Source organism: Microcebus murinus, chromosome 8 (genome assembly GCF_040939455.1).
Source record: "Microcebus murinus isolate Inina chromosome 8, M.murinus_Inina_mat1.0, whole genome shotgun sequence".
Taxonomy (NCBI): Eukaryota; Metazoa; Chordata; class Mammalia; order Primates; family Cheirogaleidae; genus Microcebus; species Microcebus murinus.
In genome coordinates, this window is record NC_134111.1 from 10,539,133 (window position 1) to 10,560,668 (window position 21,536).

Sequence of the window (21,536 nt, forward strand, 5' to 3'; positions counted from 1 at the left end):
AAAGATCAGTATTAACCAGCTCTAAAAAAAATAAATAAAATAAAATAAAATACAAATTTGTGTAAAATAAATAATGCTTCAAAAAGGGAAACAAATATGGTAAAATTTTTGTAGCAAACTTGATAAAGGACTAATATTTTCATCACAAAAGTACACAGAGAACTTTAGAAAAGTATCTCATTTTAATCTCACACTAATTCTAACATGCAGGTATTGTTATCCCTTATTTACTAAGAGTAAATAAAACTTCCCCAAGTTCCACAGCTGCTAAATTGTAGTACAAAAGACATGATTAGATAATTTCCTAAAAAAGAAATAAAATTAATGAATAAAAACAGAGAAATGATCAATATGTTCAGTAAAAAAAATGAAAATGGGAAATTATAATGACACGCCATTAGCAAATAATCTAAAAAAAAAAAATCCAGTGTGTAAGATAAAAAAAAATACTTATTGCTGCTAACATTGTAGATAGATACCTGCTGCGAAAGCAATCTGAGGAAACAAGAGCAATAGTAATATCAATAATATCAACTACTCTAGCATCCTAACCTAATTAGGAATAGCTAATAAAATCCAACTTGTGGGAAATAACTATACATACCAATATGTTCACTGCAGAGGTTTATTTTTGATGCATTTATGTGAGACATATAATTAGAAAAACACGTTCTATGGTTTGCATTTGTCCCCCAGAATTCATGTGTTGAAAATTTGGTAGTCAGCAGTGTTGAGAATTGGTGACTTTGAGAGGTGACTAGGTTCTTAACAGGGACTGGGTTAATTTTTTTTTTTTTAAAGAGGTCTTGCGGCTGGGCGTGGTGGCTCACGCCTATAATCCTAGCTCTCTGGGAGGCTGAGGCGGGTGGATCGTTTGAGCTCAGGAGTTCGAGACCAGCCTGAGCAAGAGTGAGACCCTGTCTCTACTATAAATAGAAAGAAATTAATTGGCCAACTAATATATATAGAAAAAATTAGCCGGACATGGTGGCACATGCCTATAGTCCCAGCTACCTGGGAGGCTGAGGCAGAAGGATCGCTTGAGCCCAGGAGTTTGAGGTTGCTGTGAGCCAAGCTGACGCCACGGCACTTACTCTAGCCTGGGCAACAAAGTGAGACTCTGTCTCAAAAACATAAAAAAATACAGAGGTCTTGCTACATTACTCAGGCTGGCCTAGCATTCCTGCTCCTGGGCTCCCACCTCAGCCTCTCAAATAGCTGGGACTACAGGCATGCACCATTCCACCCAGCAAGACTAGGTTAATTCCTAGGGAGTGAGTTCTTGCTGCCTCAGAACTAGATTAGTTATTGCAAGCAGGTGGTTCTAAAGGAAGGTCACCCTTACTTTTATACTTGTCACATGCACCCACCTCCCCTTCTGCTTCTTTACCACGTCATGAGACAAGACACCCTCATCAGAAGCCAACTAGATGTGACCACCCAATCTTGGACTTCTAGCCAAAATAAACCTTTCCTTATAAATTACCCAGTCTCAGGTATTCTGATACAGCAACAGAAAATGGACTAAGAAAACATGGCAGAGACTAGTGATATATTTTACCACCAAATTTTCCTCTCATTAGCTACAACAGTATAGAAGCTTCCTGCTATGATTCAGAGCGGAAACAATAAGGACTTATTCTATTTCATGTAATTCAAAGTATAAGAGGCATAAATGATGCCAGAGCTAGCTAATTTGGCAGATGAAAGACATAATTAAGGACCAGGTTTCTTTCCATCTTTCCACATGTTGGCTGTATTTGTGGGCCTTTAGCAAGATGGTCATAGCAATTCCAACATTCATATCAATTACATGACAATGTTCAAAAAAAAACCTTCTTTGTAAAAGTTACCTTACAAAGACCTTCCCCTCACATCCTACTGGCCAGAACTGGGTCAAATGGCTATTTGCAAAACTCATCAATAGCAGGAAGTTATGTGCTTCATGCTTCTCAATATTGGTTCCCATTAAAATCACCTGCAAATATCTTTTATAGTGTTGCAACCCACCTCTCCCATCCCTCCCTCATTCTGATTAAACTGGTCTGGGGAAGAGACCAAGTTTTAATCTTTTAAAAAAGCTAAGATGAGTCTAATATACTCTAATAGAGACAAAATGAAGTAGATTCATTTCTTACTATACCTCCAGTGAAGGACAACTAAAAATTCTAGAAATATGAAAACAGATACAAATTTTTAAAACTCTGAAAGGTGGAAAGAAGGTAGAGACCTGCCTACAGACTTCTTTGAATTTTCTTTTTATTGAGGTAAAATTCATGTAATATAAAAGTAACCATTTTAAAGTATACAATTCAATGGCATTTATTACATTCACAATGTTGTGCAATCATCACCCCCTATGTAGTTCCAAAACATTTTCATCACACCAAAAGGTATCTCATACCCATTAAATTACATGTGACCTTTGAACAACATGGGTTTGAACTGCATGTGTCCACTTAAATGTGAATTTTTTCCAATAAATACAGTTGGCTCTCTGTATCCTCAGGCTTCACATCTGCAACCAAATGTACTCATCTGTCGGATGCAAAACCTAGGATACTCAGGGCCAAATTTTTGTATACTCAGGTTCCTAGAACCAATCCCCTGAGGATACCAAGTGACAAATGTAATACCCATTAACCCCTCCCTCGGGTCCACTGATCTACTTTCTATCTCTACGGATTTATGTATTTTGGATGTCGCATATAAAGTGGAATCACGCAATATGTGACCTTTTGTGTCTGGCTTCTTTCACTTAGCATAATGTTTTCAAGATTCACCCAAGTTGTAGCATGTATTAGTATTTCATTCCTTTGTAAGTCTATTTCATTGTATGAATACAACACATTTTATCAGTTGATGAACATTTAGGTGGCTTCTACTTTTTAGCTGTTGTGAATAATACTGCCGTGAACATTGGTGTATAAGTAGCTGTTTGAGTCTCTGCTTTCAATTCTTTTTTTTTTTTAAATACCTTAGAGTTTTAATTGCCCTTCTTTCAATAAGAGAAAAACTGCATGGCTGGAATTAACAGCTATATCTTGACTTCTGTAGAAATGTACAGTTGGCAAAACACTTTCCAATACACAATCTTGTTTAATCTTTACAACAGCACTGTTTGATGAGGAGGAACAGGGCCACTTAGGGCTTTGCCCAGGGTTACACCTGCTTTCAATTCTTTTGGATGTATACACAGAAGTGGAATTGCTGCATAATATGGCAATTCTATGCAATTTGATGTTTGACTTTTAAGGAATCACGAAAACTCTTTTCCACAGTAGCTACACTATTTTACATTCCCACCAGAATCATACAAAAGTTCTAATTTCTCCATATCCATGTCAACGTGTTATTTTGTTTTTTTAATTAAAGCCACTTCAGTGGGTGGAAGGTAGTACTTCATTGTGGTTTCGATTTGTATCTCCATAATGACTAATGATGTTGAGAGTTTTTTTCATGTGTGTTGCCCATTTATATCTTTAGAGAAATGTGTAATTAAGTCCTTTGCCCATTTTTAATCTTTTTGTTGTTGCATTCTAAGAGTTCTTTACATATTTTGAATATTAGACACCTATCAGATACATGATTGGCATATATTTTCTCCCTCTTTATAGGTTGTCTTTTCACTTTCTTGATCGTATCCTTTTGACATACAAGAGTTTTTAATTTGATTAAGCCCAATTTATTACTTTTCTTTTGTTGTTTATGCTTTTGATGTCACATCTAAGAACTCACTGCCCAGTCCAAAGTCATAAAGACTTACCCCTACCTATATCTTCTTCCAAAAGTTTTATATAGTGTTAGCTCTTACATGTAAGTCTTTCATTCTTTTTGAGTCTATTTTTATATATGGTAGGTATATACTTAGGTAGGGGTGCAATTTCATTCTTTGCATATGACTATACAGTTGTCCAAGCACCTTTTGTTGAAGAAACAATACTTTCCTCATTGAATATTCTTAGCAACTTTGTCAAAAATCAATCAACACTCATGCCTATCATCTTAGTACTCTGGGAGGCTAAGGCAGGAGGATCACTTGAGGCCAGGCATTCAAGACAAGCCTGGGTGACATAGTGAGACCCTGTCTCTTCCCCCCCAAAAAATTATTTTTTATTTTATTATTTTGGTACCTGGTATGCAGCTAAAAAAAAATTTTTTTTTTAAGAAAGAAAACCAATTGATCCTATGAGTTTATTTCTGGATTGTGTACTTTGGGTTTTCTTTTCACCTCCCATATATCATAGACTTGGTATTGGGGAATCCTGTAACACACAAATGCCAATAGGTACTGACAAAAATAACCCAAGAAAAGCAGTCTTCTTCTGGAAAAGGACCAGGTAGCTGGTAGGACAGAAACCTAACCAACACCACCAAACCCAATGGAAAAAACTGAGCCCTTCGCTAATAAGCATTCTTGAAAATCAAGACCAAGCCTGGGGTGGTCTTCTACCCCCTTCCAAGTTGTACCAATTAGTGCTTCATAATAGCTCCTCTAGGGTGGTTTTGAACTTCTACTTAGGTTTGTTGGTAGTAGGCAGTGCTTCGCTTCCCTCATTGAGTTGATGTTAGCAGAAGCTGAAGGGGAAGCCTGGAGTTTCACCACCACCACCATACAGCTGTAGCATGTGCTGTTTCCCAAACAGAGAAGAAGATGATTTGGGAGAAGAGGTAGATGGAAAAAGAGATTGTTAAAATTGAAATGAATTCCTAGCCAGATACCCACAACGAACTACATGCGAAACTAACCAAAATTAAAAGGGCAAAAAGGTATAAAAACTTAACTACAGTATGGAATACATTCATAGTTTTCATATAGATCTCCAGATAACTACACAAAAAGTAGACTAGAACAACATTGAAAAGGTGCTAGAAACCAAACTGTCATTAGAATCAGAAACCACAAAAGTAGGCCAGAACCTATATGCTACCAGGGTGACTCCCTGCTATAAAGAAAATTAAATACAATCCAAAGTCCCATAACATAATGCCCCAAATGTCCAATACACTACCTAAAATCACTTATACCAAGAACTAGGAAAGTCTTAACTAGAAAATAAAACAACCACCAACAGATGTCAACACTGAAATGACTCAGATGTTGGAATTATCTAACAAAGACTTGGAAGTAGCCATCATAAAAAATGTTTCAAAGAGCCATTATGGTTGATGTTGAAAAGAAAATTGGGGGAAAAATAGAATATTTCAGCAAATAAATAGAAGATATAAAAGAACCAAATGAAAATTATATAACTGCAAGATACAGTAACACAAATAAAAACTGACTGGATGGGCTTAATAGAAGAATCAAAGTGAGAAATAAAAAAATAATCATTGAACTTGAAGACAGATCAACAGAAATTGCCCAATATGAACAAAAGAAAGAAAACAGACTGGAGAGGGGCAGGGAAAAACCAGACTCTCAGCTTTAGAGACTCGTGGGACAGGAAAATTTATGTAACATTAATTTCACTGGAGTCTCCAGAAGAAATGAGAAAGAGTTTTAAGATGATAAAATAATGAAATATTTGAAGAAATTTTAGTCAAAATTTTTGTAAATTTGACAAAAGGACAAACACAGATTCAAGAATTCAAGTACCCTTTCCTTAGCTGCCGCCAAGGTGCTTGGTCCTTCTGAGGAAGCTAAGGCCGAGTTGGGGTGAGGCCAAAAAATAAAAATTAAAAAAAGAATTTAAGTGAATTCCAAACAACAGGAATCCAAACAAATTTACCCTATGACACATCATAATCCAAAATACTGAAAACTAGAAAAAAAAAAAAAAAAAGAAAAGAGCAACAACAACAAAAAAGAAAATACTGAAAATTAAACACAAAGTAAAAATCTTAAAAGCAACTAGAAAAAAAGACATTATCTATAGGTTATGACAACTCAAATCAGAAAGAATTTCTCATCTACAATCACGAAGGACAGGACGGAAGTGCACAAAATTTTTCAAGTGCTGAAAAAAAAAAAACCTTTCATTACAGCAGCCATCCCAACCTTTTTGGCACCAGGGACTGGTATCCATGGAAGAAAATTTTTCTTTGGACAGGGTTGGAGGACGCAGAGTTTATACAGTGATAAAGACAACAGGGAGCAGCTATAAATACAGACAAAGCTTCACTTGCTGGCTCTCATACTGCTGGGCAGCCTGGTTCCTAAGTTTCATGGAGGGCAGTTTTTCCACGGGAGGGGTGAGAGCTCAGGCAGTGATGCATGCCCTAGTTCCTAACAGGCTGTGGAATGGTACCAGGCTACAGCCTGGGGGTTAGGGACCACAGCATTATAAAATTCTATGGCAATAGAAAATATTCTATAGAAATGAAGAGTAAATAATGACACTCTTAGTAAAATAGAAGGCAATTTATTATCAACAGATCATTTCTAAAAGAATACCTACGGAAAGTTCTATAACCTGAAAGGAAATAACATGAAGAAACTCGGAACAACAGAAGAGAAAAGCAATGAAATGGGAGAAATTAGGTAAATATAAAAGCCTATTCTTGTCTTCAAGCTTAAATTATGCTTGACAGTTAAAGCAAAAATTACAACTATTTGATGTGCTGCTTAATGTATATAGAAAAAATATGTTAGATAATTGTATTATAATGGGGGAAAACCTATACAATTATAATTGTATTGCAAAGGGGGAAGGTTAAGATACCTAAAAGTAGATAGGTTTTTATATTTTACTCAAAGTGGTAAAATGTTAACAATATAGTATGAAAATTTGTAAATGTACATTGTAATACCAAGGGCAAGCGCCAAAAAAAGCTATCCAAAGAGATACTCTCAAAGACACTAATACATGAAAATGGAATTCTAGAACATAAGCTATAAGAAAAAATAAAACAGAGAAATGAAAAGCAGAACAAAGAGAAAATACACAATAAAGAAGTAAATCAAGCAATAAATAGCAGAAAACAAGTAATAAAATGGCAGACTTAATTATATCAATAATTACGTTAACATAAGTAAATACACCAATTAGAGATTGGCAGAGTAGGGGGAAAAACTTATGATCCAAGTATATAAAAGAAACTTATTTTAAATATAATGATGTAAGTTGAAAGTAAAGGTATTAAAAAAATATATCATGTAAACATAATTTTTAAATTTACCATAAGAAGTTCTCTAACCAGAAAGGAAATAACATGAAGAAACTCAGAACAACAGAGTTGTTTTACTTGGAAAGCAAGTAATTTTTACCAGGGACAAAGAAGGATATTAATAATGTTGATGAACAAAGGAACATAGCCAAAAAAGACATGAAACAAAAATTAACAGAACTGGAAGAAAACTACAAAATAGAAAAGGGGAGGGAAGGGGAAGGGAGGGGAGGGAAGGGGGAAGGGGAGGGGAGGGGAAGGGGAGGGGGAAGGGAAGGGGGAGGGGGAAGGGAAGGGGGAGGGGGGAGGGAAGGGGGAAGGGAGAAGGGAGGAGGGGGGAGGGGGGAGGGGGAGGGGGAGGGGAGGGAAGGGAAGGGAAGGGGGAAGGGGGAAGGGGGAGGGGAGGGGAGGGGAGGGGAGAGGGAAGGGAAAGGGAAAGGGAAAGTCTCAAATCAATAGTCTAAGCCAGAATAAGAGCAAAATAAACCAAAAGAGTGTAAGAGCAGAAATCTAAGTATTTGAAAACAAAAGCCAGATAAAAACCAGTGAAATAATAATCTGGTTCTTTGAAAAGATCAATAAAATTGAGAAACCTCTAACGATACTAACAAAAAAAGAGAAGACAAAAATCTCCAATTACAGAATTGAAACTGAGGATATCACTATATATTCCAAAAACACTTGTAAGGTAAGAGAATAAGAAAAATCCACCCACATAAATCTGACAACTTGGATAAAATAGACTAATCTATAACAACATAATTGCAAAAGATAAGGAATCATCAAGTGCCCATCAACTGATAACTAATGAGTGGATTAAGAAAATGTAAAAAAAAAAAAAAGAAAGAAAATGTGGTGTGCATATATGTCTGTGTGTGTGTGTGTGTATATACACACATATATCATGGAGAACTACTCAGCCATAAAAAGGAATGAAACAATGTCCTTTGCAGCAACTTGGATGGAACTGGAGACCATTATCCTAAGTGAAGTATCTCAGGAAGGGAAAAACAAATACCTCATGTTCTCATTTATAAGTGGAAGCTAAACAATGGGTATATTTGATCATAATGTGGTGTAACAGACATTAGAAACTAAGGAGGAGGAGGTTGGGTGAGGGATAAAAAATTACCTACTGGGTAAATGTACACTCTTTTGGTGACGGTACACTAAAAGCCCTGACTTTGGCATTGTACAATTCCTCCATATAATAAAAAACACTTGTACCCCCTAAATCTATTGAAATAAAAATAAATAAAATGTCCAGTTTAAACAAAAATATGTAACACAGGCAAAGAAACAGAAGTGTAACAGAAACAGAGGAAAAATAGTAGGCAACAGGAACTGCCTCTAACATGTCAAACTGAAGAATATTTCAAAACAGCTATTTAAAATATGTTTACAGAACTAAAAGGAAGCCATGCTTAAACAAGTAACGGAAGGTATGATGACAATATTTCAACACGTACAGAATATAAAGAGAGAGAAATTATAAAACAAAAACAAATGGTTTTTATAAAAATAACTGGAAAGAAAAATGTACTAGATGGGCTTACCCGTCAATTTGAACAGAATAAAGAATAAGCAAATTTCAAAGCAGACCAATAGATTATGTAACCCCAATAATACAGAGAAAAATGGATGAAGAAGAATTAACAGAGCCTGGAAAGGAATGTAAAACTCCATCAAGCACACCAACGTATGTATGACAGTACTAGAAGGCAGGCAGCGAGAGAGAGAAGAAGAAATTATTCAAAGATACATGGGTAGGAACTTCCCAAATTTGGTGAAAAATACTAATCTACTCATGTAAAAAGCTCCATGAACTTTACAATAAATGCAAAAAGATCTGCACCAAGAAACAATAGAGTAGAACTGCTGAAAAACAAAATATATCTTGAAAGCTTCAAAAGAAAAATAACTCTTCACATACAAGGAAACCCCAAATAAGATGAACAGCTGACTTGTTATAAGAACGGAAGCCAGAAGTCATCTGGATGACATATTTAAAACACTGAAACAGACAAAAATACCAAGAATCTTGTACTCAGAACATCTTTCAAAAATGAAGGCAAAATTGGCCGGGCGCTGTGGCTCACGCCTGTAATCCTAGCTCTTGGGAGGCCGAGGCGGGCGGATTGCTCAAGGTCAGGAGTTCAAAACCAGCCTGAGCAAGAGCGAGACCCCGTCTCTACTATAAACAGAAAGAAATTAATTGGCCAACTGATATATATATATAAAAAAAAACTAGCCGGGCATGGTGGCGCATGCCTGTAGTCCCAGCTACTCGGGAGGCTGAGGCAGGAGGATCGCTTGAGCCCAGGAGTTTGAGGTTGCTGTGAGCTAGGCTGACGCCACGGCACTCACTCTAGCCTGGACAACAAAGTGAGACTCTGTCTCAAAAAAAAAAAAAAAAAAAAAAAAATGAAGGCAAAATAAAGACATTCATTCATCCCCACATAAACAAATACTGAGAAAATTTGCTGCCAGCACATCCACCCTACAAGAACTACTAAAGGAAGTTTTTTAGGCTAAAAGAAAGTGACCCCAGAGAGTAATATGAATTCACATGAAAAACCACACAAAATCAGTACAGGTAAATATTTCACTATAAATGATAATATTTTGTTTCCTTTTTTCCTTAACTGACTTATAAAGCAACTGTATAAAACAATATCTATATAACTGTATTGCTGGGCCCATAACATATAGAAATGAAATATATTTGACAATAACACCACAAAAGAGAGGGCAGGATCAAAGCTGTATTGGCCTAATGAAATGATATCAAATGGTAATTAGAATCCACAGGAAGAAATGAAAAGTACCAAACATGTTAAATAAGAAAACTAAATATAATTCTATAAATATTAATACATACTTGTTCTCCTCTCTTCTCTCAGCTTCTTTAATAGACATAAAATTATATAAAGTAATAATTATAAAATGTGTGTGTGTATATATGTAGAGAGAGACAGAGAGAGAGAGACAGAGAGAGAGATAGGGCCTCGACTTTTCTCATCTTGGTGGCATCATCATAGCTCACTATAACCTCAAACCCTTGGCTAAAGTGATCCTCCTGCCTCAGCCTCCCAAGTAGCCAGGATGAAAGGTGCACAACACCATGCCCAGCTAATTTTTAAATTTTTGTGGAGACAGAGTTTTCCTGTGTTGCTCAGGTTGATCTCAAACTTCTGACTTCAAGTGATCCTCCCACCTTGGTCTCTCAGAATGCTAGTAATATAGACGTGAGCTACCACGCCCAGCTCACAAAATATCTTTTTGAATTTAACATATATACATGTAATATATAAAAATAATAGCTGTATGAAGTAATATTTCTGTATCTCACTGTAATTTAGTATAAGCCTGAAGTATTCTGATAAGTTAAGATTTATCTGGTAAGTCCTAGACCAATCAGTAAGAAAATAACTCAAAAAATATATTGAAAAAGTTGTTAAAGGAATTCATATGTTATACAAGAACATATACACTTGATGCAAAAAGAAAGCAATAAAGAAGGAAAAGAGGGGCAGAAAAGACAGGAGTCATATAGAAAACAAAAAGTAAAATGGCACAAACATAAATCCAACTGTATCAATAACAATAACTGACATAAATAACACTGACAAAAAAGCATTCAAAAGGCAGAGACAACCCTCCTGCCTCAGCCTCCCTAGTAACTGGGACTACAGGCGCATGCCACCATGCCTGGCTAATTTTCCTATTTTTAGTAGAGACAGAGTCTCACTCTTGCTCAGGCCGGTCTCGAACTCCTGACCTCAAGCAATCCTCCTGCCTTGGCCCCCTAGAGTGCTAGGATTACAGGTGTGAGCCACTGCGCCTGGCCTAAACAAAATTAATGAAAATAATTTCTCATAAAATTAATATTCTCATGGGTATTGTGTTGGGTATTGTGTGGGACTTGCGGGGAGGGCAGGGTAATGGAAACTAGTTAAAACAAGTAATTTAATTATGATAAGGGAACCACAGAAAAGAGGCCCTCAATTGATTCAAGAGTGCTAAGAAAACTTTCCTAGAAGAAGGGAGTTTTAAGTTGCAATTGAAGGATGAGTAAAAGATGGCCAGGTTTGGAAGGATGTGTTCCAGGCAGACAATAAGTATATAAGTAGACTTACAAGCAAAAGGCAAAATTGAACTTTAAGAAACAGAGATCAGGCCGGGCACAGTGGCTCACACCTGTAATCCTAGCACTCTGGGAGGCCAAGTCAGGCATATCACTTGAGGTCAGGAGTTTTAAACCAGCCTGAGCAAGAGCAAGACCCTGTCCCCACTAAAAATAGAAAGACATTAATTGACTAAATAAATATATATAGAAAAAATTAGCCAGGCATGGTGGTACATGCCTGTAGTTCCAGCTACTCGAGAGGCTAAGGCAGGAGGATTGCTTGAGCCCAGGAGATTGAGGTTACTGTGAGCTAGGCTGATGCCACGGCACTCTAGCCCAGGCGACAGAGACTCTGTCTCAAAAAAAAGAAAGAAAAGAAACAGAGATCAATATAATGGTAAACTGTGGCCAGATCATATTAATATATGGCTTTGTATAATGAAATGTAGATGTTAAGAATAAAGACCAAGGTCAATTAAGAGATTACTGTAGTGATATTAACAAGGATAATGAAGGCCTAAACTTGAGTGGTAAAAGAGGATGAAGTAAAATAAACCTAGTCAAAAAGGGCAGAATTGGCAAAAAGGAAACTGACCATAGATAGGTGAGGGAGGGTGACACATGAAGGATGATGCCTGATTTTTAGATTAGTCAATTGGGTAGTTGGTGGTACCACTCACCAATAAAAGAAACAATATAAGAAACACTGAGGTCCATGAGAAAAGTTCAGTTTCATGAACTAAATCTCAACTTCTTGAGTGCCTATGATTCAACCAAAGGAGGAAGAGTGGGAGACAGATAAAAAAATCCAACAGAAAAAGGAATAAAAATAAATTTCTAATTCCTTACTGAGGCCTAATATGATGCTATTTGATCCAGTCCTTACTTTACTAATCTTGTACACCTTTCTGCTTACACATCCTTACCTAGCTACAGCCTTCCTGATTTTCCCAAACACACTAAGCTTATTCACTACTCTTCCAACAGTCCTTCTTATAGCTTACTCTTTAAATTTAGGACTCTGCTCTACTGCCATCTCCTCATGACCATATATACTTGCCATCCCTCCATCTCATTCCATCCCCTTACCATATCTTCATTTTATTTCTAGTTATTATTATTACCAGACATATGTGTGTATTTATATAATATATGTCTCACACTAGAAAGTAAGTTCCATAAAAACTGAATCTTATTAACTATTGGATACTTAGAATCCAGAACACTGCCAAAAACACTTTTGGTCACTCTATTTGTTGAATGAATAAACAATAAATGGATGAATGAATGCTTTTCTGTTTAAGTAAGAATAATACACGTTTAGGAGTCATCGGTATGATAAACAAAGCCATGAAGCAGATGAAATTGCCCAAGGTCAGAACAAAGAGTAAGAAAACAAGTAAAGGAGAACTCTGAAATACACCAAAATTCCCAACAGGCTGTCAAAGAAGGCAATCAAAAAATACTTGATCAGTTGAATAAGTGAATAATAAAACAGCACATAGAAGCTATCAATCAATCAATCATATATTTTTAAGAGATGGGGTCTTGCTCTGATGCCCAGGCTAGAGTGCAGTGGTGCAATCATAACCCACTGCAACCCTCAACTCCTGGGCTCAAGCAATCCTTCTGCCGCAGCCTCCTGAGTAGCTGAGACTACAGCTGTGTACTATCACACCTGGCTAATTTTTAAATTTTTTATAGAGACAGGGTCTATGTTGAGCTTATCTTGAACTCCTGGCCTCAAGTTATCTTACCATCTTGGCCACCCAAGGTGCTGGGATTACAGGTGTGAGCCACCTGCTGGCCTGCAATTTTAAAGTTTATGTGCTTTTTAGTTCCTTTGCAGGTGTTGCTGATCCTTCAATTTTTCTTATTTCACAAGAGGATAAGTTAGAGAACAACGTATTTGAGGGACTCTACAGTCCCTCAAGGGATAATACATCTATAGAAAAACTAACTTACTAGTAATTGTTTCTCTAAAAATGAAGAGACTATTCCTGACAGAACTTACTTAACTTTATCACTAGAATTTTAAGTCAGTAAAACTGCCAGGTAAAATGGAGATTTTTGTTGGCAGACCAAGTACAAAGAGAAATGTGTGGGACAAGTTTGTAGGAAAGACAAAGCAGCAGCTCTGTAGACCTATAGCAGGAGAAAATACTTTGAAAGGTAGTATGGCAAAATAGAAATAGTAAATACTCATGCTGAGTCCTTATTTGGCTAGTTAGTGTGTATTCTTGGATTGAATTTTCCAGTTTCCTTAACCCTAAACTGTAAGAAAGACTAGATCAGCAATTCCAGAGCTACATTGTGTTATGCCTAAAATTCAGTTAGAGTATACTCAGGGGCTGATGTACTGTCAGAAAAAAGTCCAAGAAGGCCAAATTTAGGCTCTTGCTTGAACTACAGTAAATATAGCTTGATCCATTACACACATACACACATATAAACATTTTGGTGTGTGTGCATACACGCACATCTTCAATGCAAAAAAAAGGATTCTTTTTTAAAAAATGTCTGAAAACAACTAGACTAGACTTATCTCTGAGGTCCCTTCTGGCTCTAAGAGTCCACATTTCTAAAGATGCTCTCCTGAAGAAGGACAGAAGTACTATTTTCCACACAAGAAAAAAATCCAATTATGTAATAGGTTACCCAGGTCAGTAAGACAGAAAGGCTGTAGGAAAGAGTTCCCTCCATAATGTTTAGCCCAGAGGCACAGAATAGCTCTATTAACAGTGACTAAAATCCTTCAGGTCCTTATTAGAGTATGAATTTTGATCACCTCTCTGAATGAAGAATACATTACATCTTCATTGGGGGAGTGAAGATAATAATAAGAGACAATATAAACTTTAAGTGACAACATATAAACACTGATTTTGATAAAGAAAGGAGGTTACTAACTAATGGATAATTTAAAATTCAGTAGTGGCTTAAGTGGCAACAGGCTGGGCACGGTGGCTCATGCCTATAATGGTAACACTCTGGGAGGCTGAGGCAGAAGGATTGCTCAAGGTCAGGAGTTTGAAACCAGCCTGAGCAAGAGTGAGACCCCGTCTCTACTAAAAATATAAAGAAATTAATTGGCCAACTAAAAATATATAGAAAAAAATTAGCCGGGCATGCTGGCGCATGCATATAGTCCCAGCTACTCTGGAGGCTGAGGCAGAAGGATTGATTGCTTGAGCCCAGGAGTTTGAGGTTGCTGTGAGCTAGGCTGATGCCACAGCACTCTAGCCTAGGGAACAGAGTGAGACTCTGTCTCAAAAAAAAAAAAAAAAAAAAAAGAAATGGCAACAGATTCCTTTTTCTGCCCTGAAATCATTTATAAAACAGGAATGGGGAAACCAAATAATATAGTACTCCAAATATAAAGTTTGGATTCTATAGTTGAAAAACTGAAAATTGTATCTATACAAAGTTAGTGGAAAAGTTTTCCCATGTAGAAAAAGAACCCTAAGAAGTAAGAGTTATGGCTAATAGCAAACATTTATTAATTTACTACTGCTCAACACTGTTAAGTGTACACATACTGACTCATTTGATCATCAAAACAACCCTATGAGGTAGGCCCTCTTTAAAGATAAAGAAAATGAGGCACAGGGAGATTATAGAGAGTTCTAAAACTGTGGTCCCCAACCTCTGGGCCTCCACCTAAGTCCCTGTTAGGAAATGGGCCGAGCATCCCTGCCTGAACTCTGCATACCCCCCCATCCAATCCGACCCCCTCCAGGTCCATGGAAAAACTGTCTTCCAGGAAACCAGTCCCTGGGGCAAAAAAAGATCATACTAATCTTTCTAAAAGATCATATAGGTAGTAAGTGGCAGGGCTGACATTCTCTCCCAGGTCATCTAGCTCTAGAGTCTATACTTAGAGCCACTATACAATACTTTGCTTCAAAGAATTATTTTGCCTTTGTTAGCAATGGAAGGTAATTTATATTTAGTCTTGCCATCTGAAAGGAAAATTATTTCAGCTGACAATATATAATTGCTTTATATAGCTTATTTCAAAATATCAACTTCCTTATCCATTAATATGGTAAACTAGATAATCTAGAAAGTCTGAAACAAAACTAGATATGCTCAATAAAATGTAATGAATATGTTTTTAATCACATAGCTAAGCTGAAAAGAAATCTTCAGCATACAGAAGGAAGAAATAGAAGTTGGTTATAAACTATGCTAGGGCTGCCATGGAAAGGCTTATTAAAGAACAAGTAATATATATGGAGAGGGTGTGTGGATGGTTGCAGGGTAGCTGAAAGAAGAGACTTATTAAGCTAAAATAATTAAGACAATGTGAATCAGCATGAAGATAGGCCAAGAAACATTAGAATAGGATAAAGAGCTAAGAAAACAGACCCACACAAACTTTATTTACAACAAAGTAGTACTAAAGAGCCATGTGGGAAGGATGATCCTTTTCATAGCCATATGGAAAGAACAAAACAATCAAAATCAAAACTTCATTATATCCCCAAATTACTTACAGACGGATTATAAAGATTAACAACAGACAAACCTCTGACAAGACTGAATAAGGACAATGAATGACACAAATTATATAGACAAAATAAGAAAGGGAACAGAATGATAGAGCACTTAGACCTATATAGCCCTTAAAGAAAATCAGCATGTGGTTTAAAAATATCACACATAAAAATCGCCCGACATTAAAAGTTATCACTTTTACCTACATTGTGAAGTCCTAACAACCTTCAAGGAGCACATAATCTCCAAGTTACCTAAACTATTACAAAGAATGGGAAAGCTGGGAATGTTGTTCAATTAGTTTTATGATTCTAATTCAAAAGAGGATAAAAGAACATATAAAGGCAAATCACACATATGGATAGAGATGCAAAAATCTCAAAAAAAAAAAAAAAAATTAGCAAACTGATTTGACATCACAGCAAAAACAATGATACCAGGATTCCATGTAGGGTTCAGTATCACAAATGCAATCCATGTAATTACAACTTAACAGTAACAGAATAAAGGAGAAAAAACATACCCTTCCTTACCCACAGGGGTGGGGTGGGAGGGGGTGGAAATCAAATGAAACCATAAGAAAAACAAATTTGATTCTTATGTCACATCATACACAAAAGTTCAAGATGAATTTAAAGCATAACTACAAAATTTCTGAAAGAAATTATATCAGAATATCTTTATATTTTTATAGTAGGGAAAACTTCCTTAGAAAAAGGTTGCAAAGTATGAACAATAATGAAAAAAAGTAGATAAATCTGCCTATATTAAAATGAAAACTTTCTGTGCAAATAAAGACACCATAAACATGACTTCTATTTTGGGCAGTAAGAGAGGTTATATGCTATAGAAAAATCCTCCCAAATGCAATGAAATTATCAGGTAAATTATTTTCAAAATTTTCTTGTTTTAGTCTATTACTGAGCTAGCATAAAAAAAAAAAAAGATTGAAACAAAGATTCAAAAGCAAAGAGCCTAGACTAGTGAAATGCTAAGGTCAGTCTCTAGTCTTTAAATTTTCTAGCTTCGACTTCGACCACAGAACATATATAGGAATAAAAAGTGATATCAAGGTCTATTCAGGTTGGAAATATAACAAAAGACCTACAAGCTTTGTATGGGCTGTACTTACAGAGTAAAAGTAAACAACAAAAAATTCATGCCATCAAGAATAGCAAAATAAAACAAAACAACAAATTAAAAAACAAAACTACAACTTGCCTGTCTGGTCAGAACTCATGCTAACAATGCAGTATGAAAACCTCAAGAAAAAAAATGAAGTAGTCCTGGGATTATGGTGTACCGCCCCACCCCCCCTTACTTGCAAAAGTAAATAAAAGTCCTCTCTAGAGGAATTCAATTCAACCGGGACTCAAATAGATTGGCAGAATGGATATAGAAAACATGATCCAAGTATATGCTGTCTCAAAGAAATTCTAAATATAATGATACTAGTAGGTTGAAAGTAAATGATGAAAAATAAATACCATGTAAACATTAAAGAAAGGAGTACCTATATTAATATCAAATAGATTAGACTACAGAGCAAGAGTTTAACAGAGACAAAGAGGAATTATAAATGACAAAAGGGCCAATTCATCAAGACATAGCCATCAAAAATGTGTACACACCAAAACAGTATCATAATGTTGGAGAACTCAAACTTCCCAATTTCAAAACTTTCTAGGAAGCTATAAAAATGAAGACAATGTGGTACTGAAATAAAGGATAGACACTGGCATAGAAAAGAATAGAATTGAGAGTCCAGAAATAAACTATACCATTTATTGATTTATTTGTGACAAAGGTACCAAAATCATTCAAATGGGAATGGATAGTCTTTTCAACAAATGGTGCTGAGAGAATTAGATATCCACATATAAAGAAAGAGACTAGACCCCTACCTCATATAAAAAAATTAACTCCAAATGAATCACGGACCTAAAATTAATAGTTAGAACTATAAAAGTCTTAAAAGAAAATATAGGAGTAAATCGTTGTGACCATAGTGCAATTTTTTTTTTATAATATGACACCAAAAGCACATGTGACAAAAGAAAAGAGATAAACTGGAATCCACCAAACATTAAAACTTTTGTGTTTCAAAGTATACTATAAAGAAAGTAAAAAGACAACCCATAAAAAATCTGCAAATCACATACCTAAGGGACCTGCACTCAGAATATATAAAGATATATATATAGTACAACTCTACAATAAAAAGGTAACTATAAAATGAGAAAAAGATTTGAACAGACATTTCTCCAAAGATACACAAATGAACAATAAGCTCATGAAAAAATTAAAGGTTAAAGGACATGAATAAGATATACAAAGCAAATACCAATCGAAGAAAGTTTGTGCAAGTTCTATAAAATAAAATACATTTTAAGGGAAAAACACTGCTAAGTATCAAGAAATCCATTATACTACATAATGATAAAATGCACAAGTTGCTATAAAGATGTAACAATGCTTAACTTGTATAGTCAAGTGTGGGCTTAATGATGAGGATACATTCTGAGGGGTGTGTTGTTAGGCAATTTCACCACTGTCTGATCATCAGACTGTACTTACACAATCCTAGATGGTATAGCCTATTGTTCCTAGGCTATAAACCTATACAACATGTTACCGCACTGATTACTGTAGACAGCTGAAACACAAGTAAGTATTTGCGTATCTAAACATAGAAAAGGTATAGTAAAAATATGGTATTAAAATTTTATGGGACCTCCATGATAAATGCAGTCCATCCTTGACCAGAATATCATTATGTGGCACATGACTACAGTCTCAAATATACAAGTGTAAACTTCAATGAGTTACTACCACTTGACACCCACTAAGATAGCTATAATTTAAATTGGAAAGTAAGTGTTGGTGAATACTTATGGAGAAATTATGGAAAAATTGGTACCTAATTGTACACTGCAGGCAAGGATTTAAAATGGTGCAGCAACTATGTAGAAGAATTTGGCAGTTCCTCAAAAGTTAAATACAGAATTACCATATGATCCTGCAGTTCTACTCTATATACACATTCCAAAGAATTGAAAACAGAGACTTGAACAGATATTAATGTACCCATGTTCACTGCAACATTATTCACAATAAGTAACAGGTAGAAACAACTGTAAATAGAATAGCTAAACAAAAAGTGGTACATCCATACAATGGGACATTATTCAGGAATGAAAACGAATTAAAGTGCTGATAAATGCTACCTTGAAAAGGTTATGCTAAGTGAAATAAGCCAAACACAAAAAGATAGATACATGATTCCACTTTCATGCAATATCCTGAATAGGTAAATTCATGGAGAAAGAAAATAGAATAGAGGTTAACAGGAGCTGAGGGGAGGGCAGAGTGGGGAGTTATTGCCTAATGGCTACAGAATTTGCTTGGCATTATCAATAAACAGACAATATTGTGAATATAATCAATACCACTGCATAGTATACATAGAAATGGCTAAAGTTTTAGTGGCAAATTCTGTTTCATATATTTTACAATGATTTTTAAAAGTTAATACTGTAATAAACCAAAAACCACTGAACCGTACAACTTTAATGGTGAATTGTACACTTTAAATGTGAATTATCTCTTTAATGAGGCTGTTAAAAAGCATAGCGTAAAAAGTTGACAGGTCCTAAAAGGACAAACTGACAAATCTTCCCTCACAGTAGGAAATTTTAGCATGAGAAACAAAATCACTGACAAACCATAGAAAGAGGTAAGAACTGTAAACCTAAACGATCAGTATATATATGGGAAAAAATAACTAAAATACAATGGAAAAAAACACAACGAGTGGTGGATAGTGGACATGCTTGCCTTGTTTCCAGTTTCAGGGGAAAGATTTCGGTATAGTCATGTGCTGCATTAATGACATTTTGGTCAACAACAGACAGCATATATGACGGTGGTCCCATAACATTATAATGAAGCTGAAAAATTTCTATCACCTAGTATTTACCACACTATACTTTTAATTGTTATTTTAAAGTATAGTACTACTACTTATTTTTTTTAAAAGTTAACTGTAAAATAGCTTCAGGCAGGTCCTTCAGGAGGTATTTCAGAAGAAGGCATGCATCATCATCATAGCAGATGACTGCTCCATGCATCTTATTGGCCCAGAAGACCTTACAGTGGGGCAAGATGTGGAGGTGAAAGACAGTAATATTAATGATGTTGACCCTGTGTAGGCCTAGACTAATGTGTGTATTTGTGTCTTAGTTTTTAACAAAAAAAATTAAAAAGTAAAATAATTTTTAAATTAAAAATAAAAAAGCTTACAGAATAAGAATTCAAAGAAAGAAAATATTTTTTTACAACTATCAAGATGTGTTCATCTTGTTTTCTGATTTTTTTTTTTTTTTCGGAGACAGACTCTTGCTCTTTTGCCCCAGCAACAATGCAGTGGCATCATCAATCACAACTCACTGCAACCTCAAAGTTCTCAGCTCAAGTCATCCTCCTACCTTCAGCTGCTCAAGTAGCTGGAACCATAGGCACATGCCAACATGCCTGTCTAATTTTTCTATTTTTAGTAGAGATGGGGTCTCCTTTCTTGTTCAGGCTGGTCTCAAACCCCTGAGCTCAAGCAACCCTCCTGTCTCGGCCTCCCAGAGTGCAAGGATTAAAGACCTGAGTCACCAAGCCAGGCCATGTTTGTATTTTAAGCTAAGTGTTGCTAGAAAAGAATCAAAATGTTAAAAAAAAAAAAGTTTTAAAAGTTTATAAAGTAAAAAAGTTACAGTAAGCCAAGGCTAATTCATTATTGAAGAAAGGTATTTTTTATATGTTTAGTGTAACCTAGGTATGCAATGTTTATAAAGTCTACAGTAGTATACAGCAATGTCCTAGGCCTTCACATTCACTCACCACTCACTCACAGACTCATCCCGAACAACTCCCAGTCCCACAAACTCCCTTAATGGTGAATGCCATCTACAGGTGTACTATTTCTTATCTTCCATATTTTATTTTTACTGGGCCTTTTCTATATGTAGATATGATTAGATACATATTAATAAATATTTATCATTGTGTTACAATTGCCTCATAGTATTCAGTACAGTAACATGCTGTATAGATTTATAGCCTAGAAGCAATAGGCTATACCATCTAGGATTGTGTAAGTAAACTCTACAATGTTATAGTCTAAGCCTAACTTAGTATTTCTCCCAGCATATACTCCCTTAAGTAAGGCATAACAGTATTTCCCTTCTAGGTATGATGTTTGCCTTAAGTTATTTATAAATACCCTTCATCGGTTTACAAAAGTTCTTTTCTCTTTCTAGTGTGCTCTTTTTGCTTTTACTACATTAAAAGAAATGATCATATAGGCTTTTCTCCTTTATTCTATTAATGTAGTAAATTATTTCTTTCATTCTTGGAATAAACCTAACTTGAATAACACATTAAATGTGTGTGTGTGTGTGTGTATGTGTGTGTGTGTGTGTGTGTTCAATTTGCCAATTGTTTGTTTGAAAATTTTATATTTTTTTGTTCATGAGAGACTGGTATATAATTTTCCTTTATTGTGTAATGATATCATTAGCTGTTAGTATGATGGTTATGCTGGCCCCATATAATGAGTTGTGGATTTCTCTTTTCATTCTCTACAAGAGTGTGTGTGAAATTGGTGTTTATTTTTAATGTTGGGAAAATTCACTAGATGGTAAAATGATAATGAAATACTATAACATAAGCACTAGATTTTAAATGTCAGGTGTTGGTAAGGATGTGGAACAAATGTATTCTCATAAACCGCTGGAATGTGCATATA

General features: G+C 35.6%; 1 protein-coding gene across 6 annotated transcripts in view; it reads right to left on the bottom strand.

The window, feature by feature from the left end:
- The window catches only part of PTPN4 (protein tyrosine phosphatase non-receptor type 4), a 225,519-nt gene that overhangs the window by 130,326 nt on the left and 73,657 nt on the right, over nt 1-21,536 (bottom strand). The window lies entirely within an intron of this gene.